Source organism: Stegodyphus dumicola, chromosome 10 (genome assembly GCF_044657685.1).
Source record: "Stegodyphus dumicola isolate Sdum_Otavi_A_Nest chromosome 10, ASM4465768v1".
Lineage (NCBI taxonomy): Eukaryota > Metazoa > Arthropoda > Arachnida > Araneae > Eresidae > Stegodyphus > Stegodyphus dumicola.
This window is the reverse complement of record NC_140777.1, coordinates 147,538,800-147,548,605: the sequence shown is the minus strand read 5'-3', so window position 1 is coordinate 147,548,605 and position 9,806 is coordinate 147,538,800. Positions and strand designations below refer to the sequence as shown.

The window sequence follows — 9,806 nt, the reverse complement described above, 5'->3', positions numbered from 1 at the left end:
AAAAAAAAAAAAAGAATTCAAAGAATTCGTAAAATCTCATATTGTAAATAGTCAAATAAAAAAATAAAATAAAAAAAAAAAAAAAAAAAAAAATTCAAATCCGAAAGGTTTCAGAATTTAAATTACGCCCACAGGGACTTTTTTAACCTTTTTGTGTATTACATTTATTTATTAAATATTATGTTCTTCGCACTTAAACTCAGTTCAACAGCAATATCGCAAAATACTTTTAAAATGAGAATATCTTTAGAATTTCTGATACACAGTTCCGCGCGCTGGAGATAAAAGGTTCCCCCTCCCTTCCTGTAAAGTGTTGCCAGTGCTCGCTTTTAAATCATTGAGTTTGTTAATCAAAAATTCGTGGTGGCAAGTTTTTTGAAAAGTGAACCGACATTTATCTTGAACCAACGCAAAATGTTAAAACGAAATTAATAGTCCTTCTGGGCAATTTGCCCCTTTGGACTAAAAACAAACAGTTGATCTAAAACTTTCAGATTTACTTCTTTTTATTGTCACTACATGTGTGCAAGAGAAATTTATTGCCAAACATTTTTTACACGTAAATCTGAAGTTTATTGAATCTGTCTATGCACCTTCGCTGAGGGTTTTTTATATAAAGTAAATCTCTACATTTAGACTCTACAATCGGATTTATTTCTGCCCAAAATTACCAGGTTTCAGTCATCTTAATCCTTCGACTGCTGGTGAGCTAGATCTCAGACATACATCCTTTTACTCCAATAATTATTTTGCTGTAGACCAGATGATTTATTGAATGATAGACCGCATAACTTTCTCTCTCATTTAATGCAGGATACCTCTTTTTTTACCTGGTATTTAATAGCTGTAAAAATGGGAATTACTTTTATTTTTTCGGTATATAGTTATTAATTATATTCCTAGCAAATTACAGATTATTGTTCAGACATACCACATTTTGGATTAGGAAACTAGAAAATATATATATTAAAACGTGCTAATGAAAATTCAAATACACATATTTTTTACGAACTTATTTTGTTCATTTATTAAAATTAATTGGCTTAAAAACTGCATAATTATTAGGCAACTTAAAACTGTTTTATTAAATTTTATTTTTATCAAATTATTAGTTATTGGATTCTTTTGTTAATTTTTCAAACTTGAATTGTCCAATTATTGAACTTAGTTATTAGGTGTAATTGATAATAAATGTTATTTTTTGTGTATCATATTTAAATAAATTTAGAACACTATTTGAAAAATTCGTGTAAAGCTTTTAATGAACTCCAAGATAGATATGATGAAACTGCTAAAAGGTACTTCTAATGAATTCCCAAAATCAAATAACTTATAAAAACTCCAGCCCTCTTACTAATAAGCGCTCGAGATTTTATCATTCGACTGTATTTTTTTCCCGCTTTAACAGCCAGCCATTGAAGAGCATTCTCACGCTGGCACACAGCGCCATCTACACCTGACAGCAATCATTAAAGGAGCATTGCTAGCAATGGAAGTGAGTGTTACATTTTCGTCGGCATCTCCCTCAATAATTGCCTTTTTTGCATGCAAAGCTAAACCAGAATCTATGCGCAAACAGTATACATATCTGATCGTATAGAAGTATATTTATATAGCTAAATTTCATAGCGATTATTGCCGAGACTGTCCTCAACACTGCTCTCTATGTTCACTGAAAGTAGAGAATTTTCAGCCGCGTAAACATCTTGCAAGTGTGGGAAAAGGTAGTAAGTGATTTGTTGTTTCTAACTTTGTATACATTTTTTTTATATAGAAATGTGTATATAATATTAAATTACTTACTCCCTGTCTAAATAATAATTGTTAATCCAATTGTCGAATATTAAATTCTAAACAGATTTTCTGATTCTTCTTGTATTATATATTAAATTTATATGCAAAATTATAATGCACCTTTTTATCAGGTAAATATCTGCATAAATTATTCCTGGTTTACTATAAAAATTTATTAGAGCTAAATTTTATCTTTAATACTATAGATTTTACGATATTAAATTTCTGATTTTAACGAAACGTTTGCTCTTAGGAATAAAAAAAAAGGTGCATTTTCGCTTTAAGAAGACTGATGGTTTTATATAGGGAACAGTTTTAGTATAAAATAAGAATCATATTATATACTATATAATTATATATTTTAATATATTAAAATAACTACAACTTAAAATTTATGTATCTAGATGCAAAATGCTGACATATTCTATTTTGTAGATCCACATTTACAAATTTGCTTATTTGTAATTAGAAGAAAATCATTCGAAGTGTGATTCATAATTTTCATCATTTTCAATTCACCAATCCATTTTACCATGTTTTATGTGTGAAATGTAATCTTTAGTATATTTTATTGTATGCACAGAGTGTTTGTAAAAGACGGCCATATATTTTAATTTCCTTAAACAAATATCTTAGGCAGATATTTCTAATTAAAATGAAAAAAAAAATCATTTACAAAATGTCAGAATCAATATTGTAAGCGGAGGATTTCTATACATATGAAATAAATGACTACATTCGAGAACGATTTTACTGAGATCATTTTACAGCGCCTATTATCCATCGAAATTCTTAATTTTTCGATCAATTGAGGATGCATTTACATGATAAAAAATGTTCTTTTCTGTTTTCACTATTGTCATGATGAGTGCAAGAATCTTAAGCGCTAAATGTATAATAGTTTCCATGAACGTATTAATCGAGAATCTTTTGCTAATTTTGGATGTTCACTACAGCATAATAAATATTATGCTACCTTGAATTTTTGTTTTACGGTACCTCATAGAGAGCTAGATTTTTATATCTACAAAATCTTCTCGCTGTCAAGTTTGGGACTGTTTATATAAAATTCACCTCAAATTTGAGAAACTGCATGTGGGAGTGCATGCATAAAACATTTCCAACTACAAAGCTATGATATTTAAGGAATTTTAGTTTATAGCCATCTTTTTCCTACGCTGTGTGTAGCATACTTCCAAGATTTAAAGGTGGAAAATATAAATAAATGCGGAGTACACTCTCTAATACAACCATTCACATTTCGAGGTGATTTTGAAATTCTATGATGAAGATCTTTGATAAGTATTTTATTAAGTATTTTTATATGTATTCTCCGTATAATGCTATTTTTTTAGAGATGGTAGTCTTAGGGAGTTGGTCGCGAGAGCAGGATTTACAATGCTATATGAATAAATTTACATTTTTTTAGAATTAATTTACAATGTTTTAATACAATGCTGTAATTTAGTGTGCTATTTTTATTTCTTCCCTCCAAATTCCAAGCAGTTTTATATTAACATCACATTATCTTCATTCATTCATTCATTCTTCTAAATATAAGTCTTCATTTAATCTTCATGCTTTTTGTGCCTCTCGCCAAAAATTTGTCATCGATTATTAAGCTATTTCCTGACAAGCTATCGGGTATGATAATGCAGTGTGGTGAAGCGATTTTTTTCAAAATTTGATTTAGATCCTTTTTGCTTCCTTGTACAAAGTAAAAGAAGTATTTTCATCGCGAAAACTTTCTGGTACCATATTTCAACGGAAACACCAATTTTGGCCGTTCCCGATTCCATTTAAACGGTATTTTGCATGAGAGTTTTATGTGCGGACGGTGTAAGGGTGTTGTATAGTGTAAGGGACTTTACCTCCTTACTCAGTGTAAATAATACATGACTCCTACATGTATAGCTAACCTAACTTATACGTACGGACAGAATATAGGACTCATTTTTCCAAAATGGACTTACAATGGAATCAAAAGTGACTTTATCGTGACGTCCGTATGTATGTATCAGTCAGTATGTATGCATTTATCTTGCATGGCCAAAAAACGATTAACCGTAGAACGTTGAAATTATGTGTATGGGACAGCTATCTAGTTTTGCACTTCCCTTTTTTATTGTAATCAGCAGTACAATAATACACATATACCTACTGCGTTACCCGGCTTTTATTTTCGAAATCGTTGGTCTTAGGCATATACTTCCAATTACCGAAATGTTATCAAATGATGAAAATATTTCTGTTCTCGCAAAATAAAATTAAATAATAATAATAATAATAATTTTCGTCAAATAATGAAATCTAACTTTTAATGTGACTTCCTGTTCCTATACTTATATTTAGGAGCGTGTTGCACACGTTATGAAAAAAATAAAATTATAAGACGTTTAACTCCCCTACAGCAAAAACTGATCGGGGTATTTAATCTAAAAAAAAATTCGCAATTTTTTATAAACCTTTTTCTACTTGACTAGAGAGATCTGTTATTCAAGTTAGGATAATTCGAAAAAAAGTTTGAAAGCAAAAAATGTGCATAGCTTTATAGGCCGTACAAGGAAGTCATGTGGTGTCCACATCAGATTTTTTAATTTAATGCTGAAACGAATTTTCGCGTCTATCTTTGAGTAACAAAAAAAAAAAAAAAAAAAAAAAAAAAAAAAAAAAAAAAAAAAACACTAATAATTTTTAAATGAGTATATCTTTAGAATTTCCAATACACAGTTCCGCGCGCTAGAGATAAAAAGGTTTTCTCTCCCCCATAGAGCGTTGCCATTGCTTTTTGATTAACAAATCGTTGAATTTGTTAATCAAAAATTCATTAAAATTTACAAAATATGAAATCGATAATAAAGCAAGTTCCAAATTTCAAATTTGGGCTTTCAGATGTACATGTTTGCAGTAGGAAACGTCATTTAAAAATCTGATGTCTACACCACATGACTTCCTTGTACGAAATATTAAATTATACGCATTTTTTCTTGCATTTCATTTAAACTTATTGGATTGAATTAAATCTACTTCGCCGACAGCGCATAAACCACAATAGAATAAATGCATTCTTTAAAATTCACTCTAGTATTTGTTTACGATAGCGACACTCTAGCGCTGGATTCACTTAACAGTATTATATTTCTTTCATATTATAACTCATAATGCACAAAATTTATATCATTTAAAGAATAGAATTATCTAATCGTTGCCACATGTTCTATTCAAATACTATAATAAAGCTAGAATGATGTATAAAAGAAATTAAGCAAACAAAACAAAAAAAGAATCAGTTTTTCACAGACGATTGAGTATTTCTCATTCAATTAATTCAGTTCTCACTTCGCGAGAAGGCAAAAATACATAAATACCCCAAATATCTATATTAAAAATTACGAAGTAATCTTAAACACTTATTTCCTCGAAAAAAATTCCAGAAAGGATTAAGCGTGATTTAATTGTCAATAATAAATGAAGGCGTTATTTTTGTTATTGCGAAGCTAAGTTTCTCTAGATTGGCAACAAATCCACCAGTCTGCTGTTTCAAATGTGGACAATCAATGGCCGCCATCAAGAAAAAAGGCTTAGCGGCACTTAAACAACTTTAAAATTGTTGATAATTCTAAAAATATTGCATACAGATTTACTAAAGGCATAAAAACCTTAACCGGAAGATAAAAACAACATAATTCAATCATTTTTAAAGCACAAAATGTACAATTTACAAACATATACGAATAAAACTGAGATCACTGAGCCGGGTAACAGAGTGGATATATATATATACGTTTGGTGCGGCCGTTTGCAACCAAAATACGAGGTGCACATCTAACATGTTATAGCAGTCCTACATACAAAATTTCAACGTTCTTAGGCTACTCGTTTTTGAGTTATGCGAGATACGTACGTACATACGTTCGTACAGACGCCACGAAAAATTCTCTTCAGAATTTATTTTAAAGCAGTTTTATAATTTTTTTGGAGGAAACGAGTCTTTTATTCTGTCCTTACGTACATATATCACGCAAACACATCGTTAACTTGCATTCGATAGCGGTCAAACTGGATATTTTCGTTGAAATATGCTGCCTGAAACTTTTCGCGATTACAATACTTCCTTTTTACTTCGTACAAGGAAGCAAAAATGAATGGCTCTATTTACTCTTGTATTATCACAATGCGAGAAACATACATACATTTACGCAGATTCTTCATTATTTAATTTCTTCAAATATCATACAGTGCGATAGTATTTGTTGACAACGATTTGAAAAGTGATACAGCCTTTGCAAAATCGCAAAACGAAAACAATAGTCCTTCAGGGACAAAGCTCCTTTGGACTAAAAATCTCAGAAATCTAATGTTTATACTTTCAGGTAGAACAGAAATAAATCTTTTAAATGAAATTTGTATGAAATTTGTAATATAAATTCTGATTTTCTTTAGAAATAAGAATTTTAGAAAATCGCTCTGTTTTTCAGACTACTTGACGTCAGTTATTTAAAAGTTTCAACATCTAAAGATGCATGTAACATCAAGTTCTCAAATTAGAAACAAGAACGATAAAAAATATTAATTATGCGATTATCTGCACTTGAAAAAAATATGGTATAGCATGAAAGTCGAAGTTGAAATACAACTTCTTGCACATCATTTGGAAACATAATTCCAAAATTATGATGTATTTACGTCAGACATTAATTATTTCTTGCTTTCGTGCAGATTCTCTTGCTATATGATATTACTTGCAAGAAAATTAAGCTTATTATAGATGTCTTTGATTAACAAACTCAACGATTTAAAAGCGAGCAACGGCAACACTGTATGAAAAAAAAAAAAGCATATTTAAATCCAGTGCGCGAGACTGCGTATCGGAAATTCTAAAGATATTCTCATTTTAAAATTATTTTCCGATATTTCTGTTAAACCTAATTCATGATTTAAGTGCGAAGAACATGATATTTATAAATAAAAGTAACCCACAAAACCTTAAAAAAAGCTCCTTCGGGCGTAATGTAAATTCTGAAAAACTTTTAATCCAAAAGAGCTTTCTTCCTGAAGGACTATTGTTTTCGTTTTGCGATTTTACGTTCGTTCACTATAAATGTCCGTTTCAAACTGTTGCCACCAAATGTTAGAGTCCTGCATTATATTTAAGAAATTAAATAATGAAAAATATGCATAAATGTATATATATTTCTTGCATTGTGATAAAACAACTTTACATAGAGATATCGAATTTTGAATGACGTAATCCTCCTACGAGTATGGGCATGTGGAAGCCCAAATTCGAAATTTGGAATTTGATTTATTATCGATTTCATATTTTGTAAAACGTTAACGAATTTTTTATTAACAAACTCAAGGATTTCAAATCTAAATTAATGGAAACGATGTACAGAATAAACATTTTTATCTCCAGTGCGTGAGACTGTGTATCGGAAATTCTAAGGATATGCTCAATTTAAAATTATTTTGCGATATTGATCTTGAACTGAATTGTATAGTTTAAGTGCGAAGAATATAATATTTAATAAATAAAGGTAACACACAAAATGTTAAAAAAAACGTCCCTTTTTACGTAATGTGAAATCTGAAACCTTTCAAATATTTTCTTTAATCTTTTAAAATTATTTACATTCAAATCAACTATGTCATTTTTAGTATTTCCCATTTCATAAGTTTATATATATCATTTTCAACATTTCATTTCAAAAGCTGATTTTCTTAATTTTAATGCGATAAATATTATATTATTTTAAAAGCTATTAAATTTCTAAATTAAAAAATGTATCTGTAATAAAAACTGGAAAATTTCAAGGGTTAGAAACCAGACTCTTTACCCTATTTCAAAACAATAATGATAGAAAATAATAATAAGTCGACTTTTTAGAATTTTTCGTAAAAACTTGCCTTTTTTTTTTTTTTTTTTTTTTTTTTTAATAAGCTTTTATTTAACTCGCTCAGGGTGTTTGTCGCTGTGATCAACACTTTGCAACCGGTTTTAAACTATTTCATGAAAGTAATCAAGCTCCAGTTTTGCACACTCAATCAATGTAAATGTGAAGAAACGGTTTTTCAAGATTCGATATAAAATTTTAAGAATTAAAATTTGAAATGATTATTTAAATATATCTTCGTTCAATGAGCAAACTGAAGTTCTCAGAATTTTACTGTTTGCATTATCAGACAGAAGGGCAAAATATTTTTAGTGACATTTATATGAGACTTTTAACATAATTTCTGATTTTTTGACAAAATCACGGTATTTTTTGTATTGTTTGAGATAATAGAGTTATTGGAATTAAAAGAGTGAATATTCATTATTTTAAAAGGACTCCGTTGAATAAGTTGATTGATAATGTGTTATTTAGACTGAAAAAATGAAAATAAAAATAATTAATAAAAACCTCCGAAAGATTTCAGATCTTACCTTACGCCCAAAGGGGCTTTTTTTTTTTTACATTTTGTGAGTCAATTTTATTTATTAAATATCATGTTCTTCGCACTTAAACCACAAAATTCAATTCAAGAGCAATATCGAAAAAATAATTTTAAAGTGAGCATATCTTTAAAATTTCCGATACACAATCTCGCGCGCTGGAGGTAAAGACTCTTTTTCCGTCCAGTGTTGCGATTGCTCGCTTTGAAATCGTCGAGTTTGTTGATAAAAAAATTCGCTAAATTGTTGCAAAATATGAAATCGATAACGAAACAAATTCCAAATTCCAAATTTGGTCTTCCAGATTCGGTGAAGGATTACGTTATTCAAAATTAGATGGCTCTAGGTACCGTTGTTTTATCAAAATATGAGAAACATACATACATTTATGCAAATTATTCATAATTTAATTTCTTTAAGACAGGGCGATAATATTTGGTGGCAACAATTGAAAATTGATTCGCCTTTTATAGTGAATCGAAGCAAAATGCGAAAACGAAATTAATAGCCCTTCTAGACTAAAGCCCTTTGAAGTAAATAAAAAATATATAAATTAAGCTTTTATTTCACACTTATAAAAACATTCATGAATTAAAAGAAGAAAACAATGTAATGGGAAAAGCGATTAAATAATTCTCTATACGGAATTTTTCTGCGAGTTTATATCACGAGTGGCCACGCTTTTCGTGATATAAAATTGTATCGGAAGAATTTTGTGTAGAGAAAGTTTTAATATTTTTTCCTCGTTAAAATGTATGATACATTATTTTTATTGCATTACTCATTTTATTAATTCTGAATAAAGGCTAATTTCATAAAAACAGTTTTTACATTTTTATTTAAAATTTGAAATTATTATTAAAATGCATGCTAATTAAAACCGATGAATGTAAAATGAAAGCCTAACTTTTGCCCTTGTTCAGCAATTAAAATCAGGCGGTTCTGGAATTAAAAAAAAAAAAAAAAGCTTTTCCAAAGCAATTAATTGAATTCAGTCCGTTTGTAGGCGCTTATGCAATGATCTCATATACAGTGTCTCAAAAAAGTGATGGGACGCTTGTGCTTTACAAAAGGAAACTGCAATAAGATAAATTTTAAAAACATGTAAACTTTTTGGTGGGTGTGTTTCATACTTAAATTTAGTAACAATTATTACATAACATACATTTTCTCAAAATATTAAAATATTAATTTAATAAAAATAAAATTGCTTAGAACGGAGCAGAAAATGGCTCACTTAAGTGATGGGACACTACGTACTATGCAACAAAAGTCGTCTGAAGTAAGCAATAAAAATATCTTTTGGGGTATTTATTTTTACTCAAAAGCAATTGCCAATAATTTATAAAATCGTCTGCAGGATTTCTCTCCAGTTTGTTTTGAAATTTTTGTGTTTTTTAGCTCTGTGCAGCCATGAATGCTAAACGAAAAGAAACTTTGCCTGGAATTCGAAAATTAGTTATTAATTTGCATATTGAACGTGGAAAATCTATTACAGAAACTACTGAAACAGTTAACTTCAGTCATTCAACAGTTTTCAATATCATTAAACGATATAAAAAGAATCATACGA

General features: G+C 29.2%; 1 protein-coding gene across 1 annotated transcript in view; it reads left to right on the top strand.

Annotated features, from left to right (window-relative positions):
- The first annotated feature begins 1,487 nt into the window (after positions 1-1,487).
- LOC118190625 (glycine receptor subunit alpha-2-like) overlaps positions 1,488-9,806 on the top strand; it is a 100,320-nt gene continuing 92,001 nt past the window's right edge. The window contains exon 1 of the mRNA XM_035361374.2: positions 1,488-1,724. The gene's annotated coding sequence lies outside the window, so the exon portion shown is untranslated. The remainder of the gene's footprint in view (positions 1,725-9,806) is intronic.